A 16,299-nucleotide genomic window follows, 5' to 3' on the forward strand; every position below is an offset into this window, starting at 1 on the left:
CTAGATAATAATTTTGACTATTAGATAATAATTTCATGAAAGCTCTTATGCTTGCTGTTTTGTGACACCATTGGAACATTCAGGAATTAAGTATTATACACCATCTAACTTCATTTATGCTTGCGTTTTGGAAGTTATAAACAAACTGTCAATTTTCTGGGTCATCGGTCACTTTTGCCATTTTAGCACTGCAGATGATGTTTTCAGCCCGATGGCTGTAACTTCAGTTTTAGTTAGCAGTGATGATGGTCGATCACGAGTCTCTCCTTGTGGTGACACATGAGCATCTACTCAGAGCCGGGACTTGTCCAGACCATCCACATGTGAGCATGAGTTGAGGATGGATGATCATATCGCCTGAGGTTGGGTGTAGACACATGATGCTAATGAGGGTTGTGCCTGACTTTTATAGCTGTAGGATCCATGCAATCCGAGATACGATATACCTCAGGCCCACTCTAACACTGGCCATGTTATAAAATAAGCCGAGTCATACCACTGATATGTAAGTCTTTATATGATGATGGATAGGTCTGGGAGTTGTATCTGTAAGCTCTGGTTGTGCTTGGTGATTTTTTTAAAAAAATAAATCCATTCTACGTGATCCTCATGAGCACAGGGGAGACTCCGGTTAATGACTGGCACTAGATCTCATATCATCAGGGTTGGCGCCAAGCTTCATGGCAAAGGCCGTGGGACAGCTATCCTTTCTCATTCCCTAGTGGAAGAAGTTTTGCTCCCTCTGCTGTCTGCTTTCACGACCCCATCCCTAAACTCAGTCCTAATCAGGTTCCAGAGGCTTAGTCCATAGTCACTGACCAAGAGGCAGGCAGCAGTCATGGGGTTCTGTTTGGCCCTCGCTGTAGCAAGTCAGATCCTGGGACTCAAGTCTAAAGACTAGATTTAATTCCTTTCCATCCCTAAAGCAAGAACTAGTTCTCTCTACATCACATTGCTTATAGTTAGGGAAAGGATGACATCGTGTAGTGGCATTTCAACTGTATTTTAATAAATAAAGACGGCCTGAAGATCTGAAAGTAAAACAGTCCCACTGGTCAGCCTTACAGACCAGGTTATGGTAACACACACCTTTAAACTCAGTAGCCACAATGACACGCACATTTAATTTCAGTAGCCATGATGATACATACCTTTAATCCCAGTAGCCACACTAGTTGCTATAGAAACCGGGCAGTGCATGCCTTTAGTGATGGTGGCACATGTCTTCAATTCCAGCCCTAGAGAGAAATATAAGAAGGGGAAGACCACTCTCAGACACAGTCTCCTTCTGAGATTCCAGGAGGCAGGATCGCCATTTCAGACTGAGGTTGAGGAAAGAGCCAGTAGCTGGCTGTTTTGCTTTTCAGATCTTCAAGTTAAACCCCAATTTCTCTGAGTTTTTATTAATTGTGCTTCAGCATAGGCAGCTTTCTTCCTCCCACTTTTGTTACAGTTTCTTGCTTTTTTCCTCTACTGACTGAAACCAGGCAATGTGGGCCCCTACTTGGTAGCTGGGTGCTTGATTGGCTGCTTACATCAGGGTGTCAGAGATGATGGCTGGAGGGTCTTCCTCAGTTGTCTCTGTGCCCTCTCGTGCTCATTAATGTTTATTGAGTGTGTTGCTTTCTAGAATGTGCACTTAGGAGAACAGAGCTCATGTTCTCATGCTTCCCATACTCTCATGAAAGAGCAGAAAGTAACTTAAAAGTTACTAAGATAATAACCCTAATTTGTATATTGTTCTAAGGTGAGATACATGTTCTAAATAATGAGAATATTAAGGAAGAGAAAAGTAATTGAACCGAGACTGGCATATAAATGAGGGTTTATTGAAGAAAATATTTCAAATAAATTGTTGGAAATATTTTAATATGCATTTCGATTTTCATAACATTTCACTTTAAAATTGTGTGTGGTTAGCACTAGCCACACAGTTATATTAGCCGTATATAATAGGTAATAGATGTATTTATTATATATTAGATGATAGTCATCTCAATAGATCATAAGAATCTTTTAGTAAAATTCAACTCTTACTAATAAGACCTGTATATTTGTGATTTGGGTTGTTCTTAAGCATTTTTAGCTTAATTATTTTTTTCTTATTTTTCTTTTCCAGTGTTTTTCCTATTTTATAGGACGTTATTCTCCCTCTATGTGTATATGTATATGAGCACACATGAACACCCACAAATTTCTATTTATTGTATAAGCTCTCATGTTTGCTTTGTTTCTCAGGTTAATTTTGTCCAGTAAGCATTATTTATGTATAAAGAAGTCTGTCTCCTCTAAATATCTATTTTACTAATTTTATGTCTCCACGTGTGTGTGTCTGTATGAGTGGACAGAGGACTGTGTGAGTACTGTTGGAGATCAGGAAATGCCCTGGGTCCCCGGGCACTGGACAACCATTGACATGAATGCTATGATTCAAATCAAGTCTTATGCAGGAGCAGCAAACATCCTTACCATTTAGTCATCTCTCCAGCCGAGTAAATCTATGTCATATTTTATTTGGGATTCAAGTACATGGCTGAATTAATAGTACCAATGGCATAAATGCTGCCTCTACTACTGGAAATCATTTGGAGACATCACAGGGCTTTATAATTGTGGTAGTGCTCCTGTCTGGATCCTTCCATTATGACATCAATTTTCTGCCTAATGTGCTTTTTGTTATTCTCAAGAATGACTGCGGAACTTTAGGACATGTTTCTTACCATCGGTTGAAGTACCCATATGGTTCTACTTTCAAGTTTGCTGAAGTTACATGTTACTAATGTGTAAGCATGTGTTCAGTCATCTGTGCCTTCGACAGAAGCTCTCCTTTCTCATGAAGTATCACTCCATGTCTGTGGAAAGTGTCCAGGACTCTTAGTTTTGAAAAGCCATGACTGAGTTTGAGCGTTCTGCTTGTATTTGACTATTGTGCCATTTAGTTCTCATTAACATATCATGACTACATCTATCATCACAAAGTAGCTGTTAGAATTAAACAGAATGGTAAAAGACTTATATACAAAACAATGGAAACCATAGACCTAAAGAGCTCAAGTTCATTGAATCCCTCCTTTATGCAGATATCTTTAATTCCAACAGCACTGGAGCCATCCAGTGAACAGATGAGGAAACTAAAGTCCTTCATGCTTCATGTCCTTTATGATGGTGTCAGTGATAGAAACGCTACATAGAGTTGTTAGACAGTTTGGAGATCCTAACCTATCATTTTTGGTTAGTAGCTCTGACTACCTCCTCAAGATTAAAGCCTGTTTTGATGGTTAGAAAATTAAAATGGCCAATGGGGGGTGATATTTTAAAGATTTTCCACTAGGTGGCATCATGAGCCTATCAGAATTGCTTGAACTGGGTATTTAATCACCAGTTAAATACTAATTAATTAAAGATGTTGGTAAATGGACCTCACTGGAAAGATCAGCATCTGAGAAAGCTGAGTTGCCTGTTCCACTTTTTTGGCACGTGTTAAAGGTAGTACCAAGAGTAATAATCATGCTAAAGGTAGCAACCGCATAAGCTAAGGACAGCTTTGTTGGGTCCTCACTTGAATAACTGTGCTATTAGCAAAAGCACAGGTTATAGTCTTACAATAAAATGTCAATGATATCTTATATAAATAACTAAACATTCTTTTTACTCAACCAAATTGCACATCCTCTTCATAAGCTATTCCAGGAGAAAGGAAGCTGGATAGGATAGCAATGCTTAAATCATTTTAGGTTTAACTGATAGTTGTCATATTTGGTCATCTTTTGGGGATGACTGTTGGTGGTAAAAACACTGGCATAGAATTTAGGGAGTAAGAATAGATCCAGGTGCTCCTAATTCTTTCAATACTAACTGATCCTAGAGCCCAGACAGTTCAATGGCTTCCACTTACACACCTTCCACTATGAGTTGTGCTGCTATATTAGGATGTATATTAAATGCATCATTGAACTTAACATAATCGTAGTAAATAGGAGAGTTTTCCATGTCATTCAAAGAACATCTGTATATTGAAAATGTTCCCTTCATTTAGTTTCTTGAGAAAGAACACACCCAGGTGAGCAGCTTGCACATAGTCATTCTGTGTATATTCTGATTATCAATGACTCGAAATGATTGGCGGCACGATCGCTTTCAAAGGAAACTCCTCACAACTGGAAAACAAGTAGGCTTTTTGTTAGCAATTATTTAATGATTTTTATAAATGTGCATGCCTGATAAAGAACAAAAATCACCTTCAAATGGCCAGCAAGTCTTGGGCAAGAACAAGAAACGAAATCCCTAAGACAGAACATTATCTAAAGTAAAAATTTCAAGAAATTAAGGATACGGAAGAGAATTAAGAAAGCTGCCCTGGGTTAAATTGTTAGTTTCACGCATTATTTCTGTTTGTGTAATTCAATCCTCTCTGTTAGTTAGTAAATGGACAAGGCTGAAGTCATTGAAGTCAGGTCACTCTTTTGAAATCAAAGGTCAAGTAGAACATTCACCGTCAGGTTGCCTAGTTTTCAAGTGTTGAGTCATGCTGGCTAAAGGGCAGGGGTACGAATGGTAGGAGAGATGGATTCACACCTCACCCAGGTCATGTGAGTGACAATCAGTTCATTCTGGCACTGGAGAGCTCTCTTGGTGTCTGAGTCAGAATTTCTAACCAATGGGAACAAGGGAAACTCAAGCTGCCCCCTTTAATTCAGGAGGAGAAAAATGTGTGGAATGTTATTTGACTCACTGTGACCTCAATTCAGACAACATGCCTGGGCAGGTGAGGCCGCCTCTAGCATCCAGTAGCTGGAAGCACCAAGGGTACCTTGAAGTTCTAACGTTTCAAACACAGAAGCACTTGCCATGAGAAAAGAGTCTCCCGGGCGCTGATGAAGATTTCAGACAATGGGATTCATTTAAAAAACAAATCACCCACATAGCAGAGTATGTGATATCAAATAACATCTCTTCCAAGAAGTGCCAAACCTTGTCTTTGAGAACAGTTTTTGACTTTTGTCAACAGGCCAAATGCAGGTAGCTTGGAGGGAACAAAGGATGACTTTAGAAGTCTGAAGAACTGGAAAAGTGAACACTACAGTACTTTTTTTTTTTTTTTTCAGTTTCCACACTTTCCGTGACTGTGGTAAGGGCAGGTTGAGGTGGAGAGCTGTTAAGATTTGGTAATGTATGTGTCCTCTCATTAAAGGAACAAAATGTGACCACTTACATACTCCACTTGGTGGACTTTGGAAGGACCTGGCACACCATGTCTGGACATACCCACTTGAGGATGCCCAGATCTAAGAGCTGGGTTTTAGTTACTTTCTGTTACAAGAAATTTCAAAAATCACTTGAATTTATACTATTGATACTGAACCTATAATTTCATGTTATTTTCTTCAAAAATAATCTAATGCTCTATCTAATCTAATAAATGAATTAATTTTACTAAAGTGAAATTCATCTCATTTGTGATAATGGGATTTGGCTTAAAGTAAACACGAGAAAGGACTAAAAGGAAATCCATTACACTAAAGCCAAGTATGAAGAATTGACTCAATAAGTTCTCCATCTTCTTCAGTTCTAGGATTATGTTATTTGGACCAATAATGCAAGATAAGAGACTTAGACAGACAGGTAAGATAATTTTACAGGTAAAATCTCACGTCTTGACTTGGAAGCGTATAGCAGTTTCTAGAGACAGCTAGGTGGAAAGCCTATGGCGTCTGCTATTACTCCATCAGTAGTGAGTCACCGCCATCACTGCTCTTGAATTTCCAGTGAAGCTGTGATCACAGACGAGAGTATAACTCACTACCAGAATATTAAAATCTACCTTAGGAGAACAAGAGGACATCTGGAGAGATGTAGACTGAGAAGAACCTGATGTGGGAAACGGCCCCAGCTTTGCCTTTGGGAAGCTCATGACCTACTCGGGCTCCAGTTTCCCTGGTCATATGAGATACAGTCACATCAAAGTCTTAGAGGTCTTAGAGGCAGAGAATTTCCACCCAGCCTGTCGAGTGGGATCACAGGGGCTTTGAAGAAGATTAGGTCCTTGAAGTAAGGCATGGTTGAATCCTCAGGGCTTATCATAGGACAGACCTTAACTAAAAGAGGTCAGGCTTATCAAATAGTAACTCTGAACGGGAAAGTAAAATTTGGATTTTTGAGAAATCATGAATAAAATGTTTGCGTGAATATATTCCGAGTATTTATCTGACAATCCTAGACATATTAGGAAGTTGACATTTATTTGTAGGAAAAATGATCCAGCTCCCATGGTGGGAATTTTAGTATAGAGTGTAAAGTGGGGGTGGTGGGGTAGTCGTAGTGGGGGGGTATATGTTTCAATTGTTTGCCTTTTCTTCCTTTCCCCCACTCTCTATCAGTTTGAACTGAAACTTGTTTTTATCATCTGGCTGGAACTCTTAGATCAAGAAATACCTAGTGCTGTAAGGAGATCTCAGTTAAAACAGCTTAAACCAAAAGGAAGTATAGGGCTTACCCAACAGAAGGTCTGCAGCAAAGGGCTCATAAAAGACTCACGGTTTCCCTTTACTCCTTCTGTCGGGACATTGTCAAGATGTTGGTTTCTGCTTTTAGAATTTGTCATTTGTTATTATTATTATTTTGGTTCTGAAATGACTAGATTAGGCATTCCTATATATGTCTCCAAATGAAAGGCAGACACATCTGCCTGTCTTTCTGAAGGGAAGAAATGTCTTTCCCAGGTATTTCTTCCCTAGTGGTCTCCGAGAAATCATTAGGCTGAACCATATTACATGGCCACACCCTAGCTAGAGAGAGGGTGCATACAGAAGTTTCAATGTTTTTGTCTGTTGGAGGAGGCAGCTTTGATAAGTTTTGGAAGAAGCATAGGGAAATTGTTGTGAGAACATGGGTGTCACAGCTGTCATTTTAAGGAAAGCCTTCCTTTCTTGATGAGTAGTATCAACCATGATACTTGAAAAAGTAGCAATGTTTTCTTTTTTTTATTTGGGGGAGGGGGCAGTTCTTTGGAAGGACATTGTACACTGGACGCTCATCAAGATAGGAAGAGGTCTATGTCAACCTTCACATAGCCCTTTGCCATGCTATGATATTATTAGAATGAGTAGAGATAGAAAGAGACAAGTGTGAAGATTGTTCATCCAGAATAGGGCAGAGGTGCTGGGAAGACAGCGTGGTTGGCAAGGAAAGAGGCTTAAGTCCAGTCTTTAGAACCCATGTGAAGTAGTCAGGCAAGGTGGCTCACACATGTAACTCCATCCCTAGCAGGTGGAAACGGGGGGGGGATCCCTGGGGCTTGTTGGCCAGCCAGGCTAGTCTACCATGTGACTCGTAGGCCAGTGAGAGTCGCCGTTTTAGAAAGCAGTGTAGATGACACTTGAGGTGTAACAATTGAGGTTGTCCCTCAGCTTCCACATGCCCATACACACATGGACACACAAACACAAAGAGTAAGGCACAATCCTACCTAGGGTGTACACAGAAATGTCAACAAAAGCTGGTAGGATCATTTTGTGGAAAGGCTTTTTCCCTGTCGGGATTCATCCCAATGTTGTGGCATTCCTAAGCACACCATTCGCAGAAAGGTGGTAATAGAAATAACTTTCCTTTGATATGAATGACTTCTCAGGTGTGCCACACGCTTGCTTTCACCCCCAGCTTCTGTGATGAGGGGAAGCAGGGCAGTGTGTGGGGAATGCCTAGTTAGTCTCATGACCCATGAAACAGCCTTGACCTGCTCCTCACCTGGTTTGGCACGCCTTTGTTTATCACGTCACAGGGCATGCATGCTCTGTCAAAGCGCTCCGAAAACACAAGTAGTCAAGCCTATTCCTGAAAGCCTATCTGAAATTCCAGGTGGCACACCAAGTGTGTCTACAGTGTCATATGTGGACAGCAAGTGGTGAACAGCTTTGGTACGCTAGACACAATGTTGTGTATCCGACATCTTGGATTTATTTAATTTTAAAACAACTTACTAAGTTATTTATTTTTAGGCTATTCATTCAGGGACTTATGTTGCTGGTGTCCATTAGATTATAAGAATTATTACCAAAGACTGTGTCTGTAAGGGAACACATGTAGATGTTTTGCAAATGCTTGATAGATGTCCCCCTCCCTGCTTAGGCTGTATCTCTGTCTACTAAAACAGAATTTCTGTTTCAGCTTGAATTTTTAAACCTGATTCTTATACCCCAAACAGAGCTCATAATTATTAGTGAGCTAGCTAATCAGATACTAAAAATCAGTTGCCTATTTTCTGTTGTCCCTGGCAAGGAGAGACACATTTTTGCAATTGCCATTGTACATTCCAAATATGTGCTCCGGGAGGGTGGTCAACCTTCCCTCCCTCCTTTGGGTGATAATGAAACAACAGTGGAGATCAAGTCTCTGCATACATAGGAGCTAAGCAGTGCCTACTACAGCAACCCCTGGGGAATGAGAGCAGGTCCGCCTTTGGTCCTTCAATGGAAGAAGGGCCAGCTAGCGGGGACACATGACTTTTGAGCTGTCCTAACCTAACCCAGTAAACTTAAAATGTAGCACGGAATATACCAGATATATTGAGCTGTGTACTTGCTCTCGAGGAACTATGAAATTCACAGGAGGGATGCAGTGGTCCCTGGAACTGAAGGGTCAGGTGCGGAGGAAGTCCAGCTCAGAGTATGATGAAGAAATCAAAGTGATGGACTGTAGTCAGCTCTTGAATAAAAGGTGTGGAGGAAAGGATTTAGAGGGGAAGATTAGACTGCAAAAAAAATGCTACATGGAAATTCTCTTTCTAGATGTGTGTTTTCATTTTAATTTAGTTCATGGTAGAAAAGTCACTTGATCTTGTGTTCAAAAATTAGATACCATTATATATATTCAATAACTGTTGGCTGAAAACTATGTATATGCTTCTAGACAAGATCGGAATGAGTTAGAACTGCAATGGGGACATAGGATGGGAAGCCACCGGAAAGGAGAGAAATGAGAACAGACATCGATGTGTTCATTTTTTCCCTTCACTCTAGCAGTCAGGGCCAAGGCCTTTAAAAGAATCTTGCTCACTTAAAGAAAAAACTTTGTCTCTTTCCACAGTTAATGATGGGCAAAGAACCTGTGAGAAACATGTTTTTCTTTTCTTTTTTTTTTAATATTTATTTATTTATTATGTATACAATATTCTGTCTGTGTGTATGCCTGCAGGCCAGAAGAGGGCACCAGACCCCATTACAGATGGTTGTGAGCCACCATGTGGTTGCCGGGAATTGAACTCAGGACCTTTGGAAGAGCAGACAATGCTCTTAACCTCTGAGCCATCTCTCCAGCCCCCCGAGAAACATGTTTTTCAATAGAACCATATTTAGAAAGTATGCTGCTGTTCTTTAAATTAAAAAAAAAAACTGAGGCTAACAGCTTAGATTTCATATTCCAAGAGTGTTTAAAAAAGCTCAGCATACCCCTCCAGGAGTGCATTTTTAACTAACCTTTACTCAGAAAACTGTATTTTAAAGCCTAACCTGACTTAGAGGAAAACTTCCAGGGATGAGTCTATGGTTGAGGGATTTGTTTACCTCTCTCATCATTTCTGTTGTTCCCCAGCTCTTGGCTGAGACAAATTCTGTGTAAATTCAGATCTGAGCAGAGTACCAAATCCCTCAAAGTTACTAGCATTTCCTACAGTCGCAAACCAGGCATCCACAGGGCAGGCCTGCCAGTCCTTGCCGTTGGTGACCTGTGAAGGCAGACAATTCAATCTGATCATGAGTTTCCTAGTAATTCTGTTGGGAGGAATTTCCCAACAGATGATCCTTGAGAATGGTAAAATTAGACTCCCTGTCTGATTTAGTGAAAGGGTCACACTGGTATGCAGAACTGAGAGAGTTTCCTTCATGCCTTGTGAAGCCAAGAAGAGGCTAACTCAAAACTGGACACTGGATTACCCTCAGAAAACATGGAAAGATTTCCAGTGAATCAGGAATCAGGATTTCTTTTGTAAAGAGAGACATATATATATATATATATATATATATACTCCAAATGAATCTTTAGCACAAACATTTGGTAAAGAATGGTTTGTTTGACATCCTTATAGAAGTACTTAAGTCTGTTCATCAAAAACATGACCAGGAATCTTGTGTTAATAGATGGTAAGGGTCATCCAATCCAACACGCCCTTGACATCTGTGACATATCCCTTGAGCACATTCAGATACCTTAGTGTTCTTCCAAAGGTTCCTTTTGCTCTTGGTTGTCCAACCTCTTCCCACTAAGTTTCCCAGTTGGTGTGTGAATCACTCACTCTCTTTGCTCCTTATATATTGGGAGAGATTCTTTTATGAAATGGAAACCATAGGGCTTGCTTTCCTTTTATAATAAGACTTTGTAGACAACTAACTAACTTTCTCTGTGTGCCTTAAAGTAAGCCATCTCATATCTCCTGAGAATCATGGGGAAAGGCTTTGTTATCTTAACTCTTTCTTCATGAATGGTCTTCTCCAAGTTTTAAGTCTTGCATCTCATTCTCCGTGTTCGGTTGTTTTTGTTTTCCTGAGATAGAGTCTCAGATAGCTCAAGCTGGCCTCAAACTCACAGCATATTCAGTATTCACCTTGAACTCCTGAACTTCCTGCCTGCACTTCCTAGGTACTGAAATTGTAGGCATCCACCATCATATAAACTCCATAAGTACTTAAACTGTACCATTAAGAATTTGATCTGTGCTTGTATCATTTCTAGCCTGATTTTTTTTCTCTGATGTGTTCTGTGAATTTCTGGATCATACATTATCAATAAAATGCAAAGGTCTTACAGTGTTCCCTAATGGAGTTTTGTGTGTTTACATGGTATATATAATGAAATCATTTTTAACTTCATATAGCTATGCAGGCAGCTTCTGGTTTGTAATACTTCTAGAAACCTGACAATGTTATCTGGAGACTTCTCATTACACTTCTGAAACAGATGAGAACTAGTAGGAATTAAATATGCTAGAATCATATTCAATAACATTTAAATTTTCCAGTGCTTTAGTTGATAAACAATACCGACTGCCCTTCAGTGGGAGGTAGAACTTAACAAGACTGCCAGTCCCACTGAGGTGTCCTTTCTCTGACTCAGCCAATATGGATGAGACTTAAGAGCAACAGGACTTAAGCCCTACAGCAATATTTGCTACACACTAGTCAAAATACTATTGGGTATATAAATTATGTTGATAGAAAATTTTCTAGTTGCTGGAAGGATGTAGGTGGAGGCTGCTTGTTCGTTCCCATCTGCCCAGACCTGAAATAGTCACACGGAAACTATATTAATTATAACACTGCTTGGCCAATAGCTTAGGTATCTTTCTAGCTAGCTCTTATATCTTAAATTTAACCATTTCCTTTTCCATGAAGTAGGAACTTTGAAAGACTCTTTTGCCTCTACTGGCAGTTTATCAGTCGCTTTCTTCTGTATCCTGAAGAATGTTTGGCAGACTCTTTTATGAAGCAGTAACCCCAAAGGACTGTCTTACTTTCTTTAGGTAAGTTTAGCAGTCATTTTTCTGTGGTTCCTGCATTTCCAATTCATCATCAAGCATCTGGACAAGAGAAGTTTCTTGTCCATCAAGCAGTCTGGACAAGAGAAATTTCTTGCCCAAATGTCTAACAAACTCCATGAGGAGCCTCCTTGATGCCCATCATCCTCTTGAAGTAGAAGGTGAGATCTTCTTTTGGGGTTTCTTCTACATGAAAGTGTCTGCCATTCTGCAGGACACAGAAGAAAGTGACTGACAAAATGCTAATATAGGTGGAACTGTCTTTGAAATTTCCTGCTTTATGGAAAAGTCTGCCGGATACTATGGGCCAGTAGCTTGAAGATGGGTACCCCAATGTTACAGAAGAACTTCGGGTGACTGTCCAGGCAGTGAAATGTCTCTGTCAATTTTAGAGTTTTGGAAGTTGCTTACAATGCACTTCCTGTCTATTTAGGTAATATTATATCCTTCTGGGATGTTTGATGGAGTTGAAGAATAGAGTTATAGTTTTCTTTAGTTATGATAAAGATTAAATAGATATAAATACTGTGACTGTAATTTTGCTTGATACTTGTTTTGTTATATGTAATCTTGCTATGTTAAAGTTAAAACCTTTCTTTTTATTTAGACAGAAAAGAGGAGGTGATGTGGAATTGCTCTCTGTATGTTATAAATATGTTTTATTGCCATTGGCTAGTAAAGAAGCTGCTTTCAGCCAATGGCTTAACAGAATATAGCCAGGCTCGAAGAGATATAACAAGAGAGTAGGTGGTGTGAAAGAGAAGCCATGTAGCCGCCAAGGGTGGTGATACACAGATTAATGGAGATGGGCTAGTTTAGGATATAAGGACTAGCTAAAAATATGCTTAAGCTATTGACCAAACAGTATTGCAAACAGTACAGTTTCTGTGTGATTATTTTAGGTCTGGACAGCTGAGAAAGAATGAACAGCCTCCGCCAACATACATACAAGGCAATGGGGTAGTTAACTTTGCATTATTTTGACAAAGTAATTGACAGGAAAAAAAAGGAGTATAGATTTATTTTGCTCACCATTTCAAAAAGTTCAATCCATGGTTACTAAACTTGAACATCAGAAGTATATCATGATGGGGAAGCTTGAGGCAGAGGAGAGCACTTGATTTCTTGACCTACAAGAAAGCAGAATGAAGGGGAAGAGGCTGGTCCTCTGATGGTCCTTCCCTCACATTCCATGTGGGCCTCAGCCCATGAAATGGTGTTGTCTACATTAGGCTGGGTCTTCCTGTCTCAGTCAGTCTTCTATATACATGCCCCCCAGACATACCAGAGGTGTGCCTTACTTCTCTTTGTGCTTCCAAGTCCAGTCAAGTACATAACAAAGATCAGCTATCTCAGCCTGCTTTGAGAGAAAAGACACATTGAGCCCAGATACAGATGTTTGTTGCTGTAGCAGAACCTGGAGATTCTGTGCTAGTTAGAAGTGGTCTTTTTGCCTGCCATTGTTTGAAGCTTAGAACACTAGATGGCATGGGATGCAGAAGGGAAGGAAAGACAAGGTGGGATGAAATGCAGGATGGAAGGGAAAGGACAACAGATGGGGATACATCTCCCCTTACATGAGTCTGGGAAGGGGATTTGTGTTATTTAGGAAAACTTGGGTCCCGATTCCAGAGATTAGTCTGTGAGCTCACAACAGTTTACTTTGCTTTAGAAATCAGCTGGAGTGAAATATTCCTGGTGAGTGAGTGGCTGCTTTCATGTGATACACACAGCTCCGCATGTGTCTATGAGATCACTGCTACAGCAAACTGAAGACTGTTCTTAAACCCCCAGGGGTTTGTTCTTGACTCCAGTCTATTGCTATTCATGTATTTGCTTTGAACCACAGAATGGCTTTTCTGTCGTAACCTTATTGTATTGAGTAAGATTTTATAGAAATGGGATCACAGTCTTCACCTCTCTCTCTCTCTCTCTCTCTCTCTCTCTCTCTCTCTCTCTCTCTCTCTCCTACTGCTTTTTTCAAGGCAGAGTTTCTCTGTGTTGTTTTAAAGCCTGTCCTAGAACTAGCTCTTGTAGACCAGGTTGGCCTCGAACTTACAGAGATCCACCTGCCTCTGCCTCCTGAGTGCTGGGAATAAAGGTATGTGCCACCACCGTCTAGATGCTTCAGGTTTCTTAAACTAAACATAAAATGATCTTGGTGGTAGTTCATTTTGTTTTATAAACTTATTTCTTGGTGGTAGTTCATTTTATTCTATATATTAGAAACTTGTTTCTTTTTGTTGTCTAATAATTCCACTGTTTATCTATTACCTGTTGGAGCACCTGGATTACTTCCATTTTTTGCTAATTGTGCACAAAATTGCTATGGAGTGTTTCCAGGTTCTGTTATTGTGCACAGAGCTAATATAAATATTTGTGTACAAGTCATTGCATGAACATATGTTTCTGTTTCTTTTGTATAAATACTTAGAATGGAATGTCTGGATCATATGCTTTAACTTTTTAAGAAACCAAAAGTTTCTTCTAAGTGATTATGCCATTTTCCATTCCAGCAAGGTTCCTGTTACCTAGCATCCTCATTAGCATTTTGTAATTCCCATCATTTTAATTATGGCCATTCTAATGGATATTCATGACTTTTCATTATAGTCTTAATTCCCACTTTGCTGATGAATATATTTCTAGGCCATCTCTTGCCTACATTTTGAGGTATCTGTTCAAGCTCATCATTTTTATTGGATTTTCTCTCCTTCTCTTTCTCCTCACTTTCCTTCCTTCTTTTTTTCTCGTGGTTTATTTGAGACAGAGTCTCACATAGTCCAAGCTGGTCTCAAACTCATAGAACTAAAGGTGACCAGTCTCTGCCTCCTGAGTGCTGGAATTCTAGACATGCACTACCAGGCTTAGCTAGGTTCATTGCTTTCTTATCAATTCTGAATGTGGGTTCTTTGTTAAGTATGTGAGCACCTTTTTTTTTTTTATACTTTGCTGGCTGTTCATGCTTAACAATGTGCTTTAAAAAGGAAAACTAATTTTGGTACATCCTATATAAAATTTCCTTTGGCATTTCTTTTTTTTGGGGGGGAGGTTCCTATTCCAGAGGTCTTGACAAAACCTAGTATCAATAGAATCTCATCCTTGTTTTCTTTTCTCAAGAAACTTTATTGCTTATACTTGTATTTAGGTCTGTGATAATTTGGAGGTGATATTTTTAGTATTTTGAGATATGAAAGATTTTCTTTAAAAAAATGTGGCTATCAAAAATCATTCCATGCTATGGTTTGAATGCGGTATGTTCTAAAACTCATGTTGACATTTAATCCCTATTGGAGGACATAAAAAGGCTGTAAACTTTTACTTTTAAAGGTAAGGCCTTTGCAGTGTGCTTAGATTCGACAAGGTCAGCAAGGTAGAACTTTGGCTATGGTGGCTCCCGAAAAAGAATGGGGGATGCCAGTTGAAGATATACACATGGGTTCTCTGTCGTTCACCCTGAGATTTCTTCACCGTCTTGATATTCTACCAACCAGAAGGTCATCATAAGATGAGGTCCCTTGACCTTAAACCTCCGGAACTGTGAGTTCAGGCATTTAATCTCATCTGTGGCAATGTGTTATTTTGGGTGGGAGGTCTCTGTCTATGCGTTTCTTTTACTGGTTAATGAATAAAGAACAGGCTTGACCTATATAGCATGGGAGGAGGAGGGCGGAGTCAGGGAGCCACCATGGAGCCACCACCAGAGATAGAGGCCAGTTGGAACTTTAGCTGGTAAGCCACAGCCACGCGGCAATATACAGAATAACAGAGATGGGTTAGTTTAAGATATGAGTTTAGCCAGAAATACGCTTAAGCTATTGGCCAAACAGTATTGCAAATAATATGGTTTTCTGAGTGGTTACTTAGTGGCTGGGGGGGGGGGGCAAGACAAACAAGCGACCCTTCTCCCAACAGTTATTAGCAACAGAAGTTGGTCTAATGCATTCTGGAGTCTCTGACTCTCCTTGCCATGATTGCTCAGTGTCATGGACTAAAGAAGTATGCCTGTTTCTGGCCTCTGTTCAGGGGCTTTCGCCCAGCAGTGCGACATCATCCTGATTACTGTGGATGTCATCTTGATTGCTATGGATAGCACGAGTTCCCCATCTTTCTTCTTTTTCAAATTTGTTTTGGCTTTTCCAGATCCGTCAAATCTATAAGGGAATTTCTGAATCATCATGTCAGCTTCAGTGACGAGGCCTCTGCTGAATTTTGACGGGGCTTGCTCTGAATGCACACATCAGTTCGGGTAGAATTGACATCAGAACAATCGAATCATTCAGTGAACTTATGAACTTCCAATGAACTACGAACTGAAGTCTTTCGATAAAACCCTTGAACATGTTTCCTTTTAACTATTCAGAGGATTCCTCTCCAGTTTTCCTTGAGAGCTGTCCTATGTCCTTCGTCATGTGTGCTCAAAGGGTGCTGTCACTTTTAGGTGCTCCTACAAAACAAACAGAAGTTTAAATTCTAATTTTCCAATATTTAGTACTAGCATACAACACAAAATTGAAGCATTAAGTTTCACATTAATTTTCATAGTTGTGATGATTCCTTTAGAATTATCTACATAGATTCTCATGCCATCTATAAGTAGAATTCAGTTTTCTTCTTTTACTTCCGATGTTATTTTTCTTTCACGTGTTTTTTCTTTTTTTCTTTCAATGCTATACAGTTAGCTTTTGCTCTTGTTTATAAGGGGTGGACGGATGGCCCACAGTACATGAAAATTTTTATATTGGAGTGCCCGGAAGAAGAGAAATGAGCATAGA

General features: G+C 39.8%; 1 long non-coding RNA gene across 3 annotated transcripts in view; it reads right to left on the reverse strand.

The window, feature by feature from the left end:
- LOC126504463 (uncharacterized) overlaps positions 1-14,269 on the reverse strand; it is a 124,274-nt gene extending 110,005 nt beyond the window's left edge. For all 3 annotated transcript variants that reach the window (XR_007592612.1, XR_007592611.1, XR_007592613.1), the window contains exons 1-2: positions 12,557-14,269; positions 1,152-1,238 (exon numbers count right to left, since the gene is read on the reverse strand). This is a non-coding gene — a long non-coding RNA (uncharacterized lncRNA). The remainder of the gene's footprint in view (positions 1-1,151; positions 1,239-12,556) is intronic.
- Positions 14,270-16,299: the final 2,030 nt, after the last annotated feature.

This window comes from Alexandromys fortis, unplaced genomic scaffold (genome assembly GCF_014885135.2).
Source record: "Alexandromys fortis isolate MF-2015 unplaced genomic scaffold, M_Fortis_MF-2015_v1.1 scaffold_55, whole genome shotgun sequence".
NCBI lineage: Eukaryota > Metazoa > Chordata > Mammalia > Rodentia > Cricetidae > Alexandromys > Alexandromys fortis.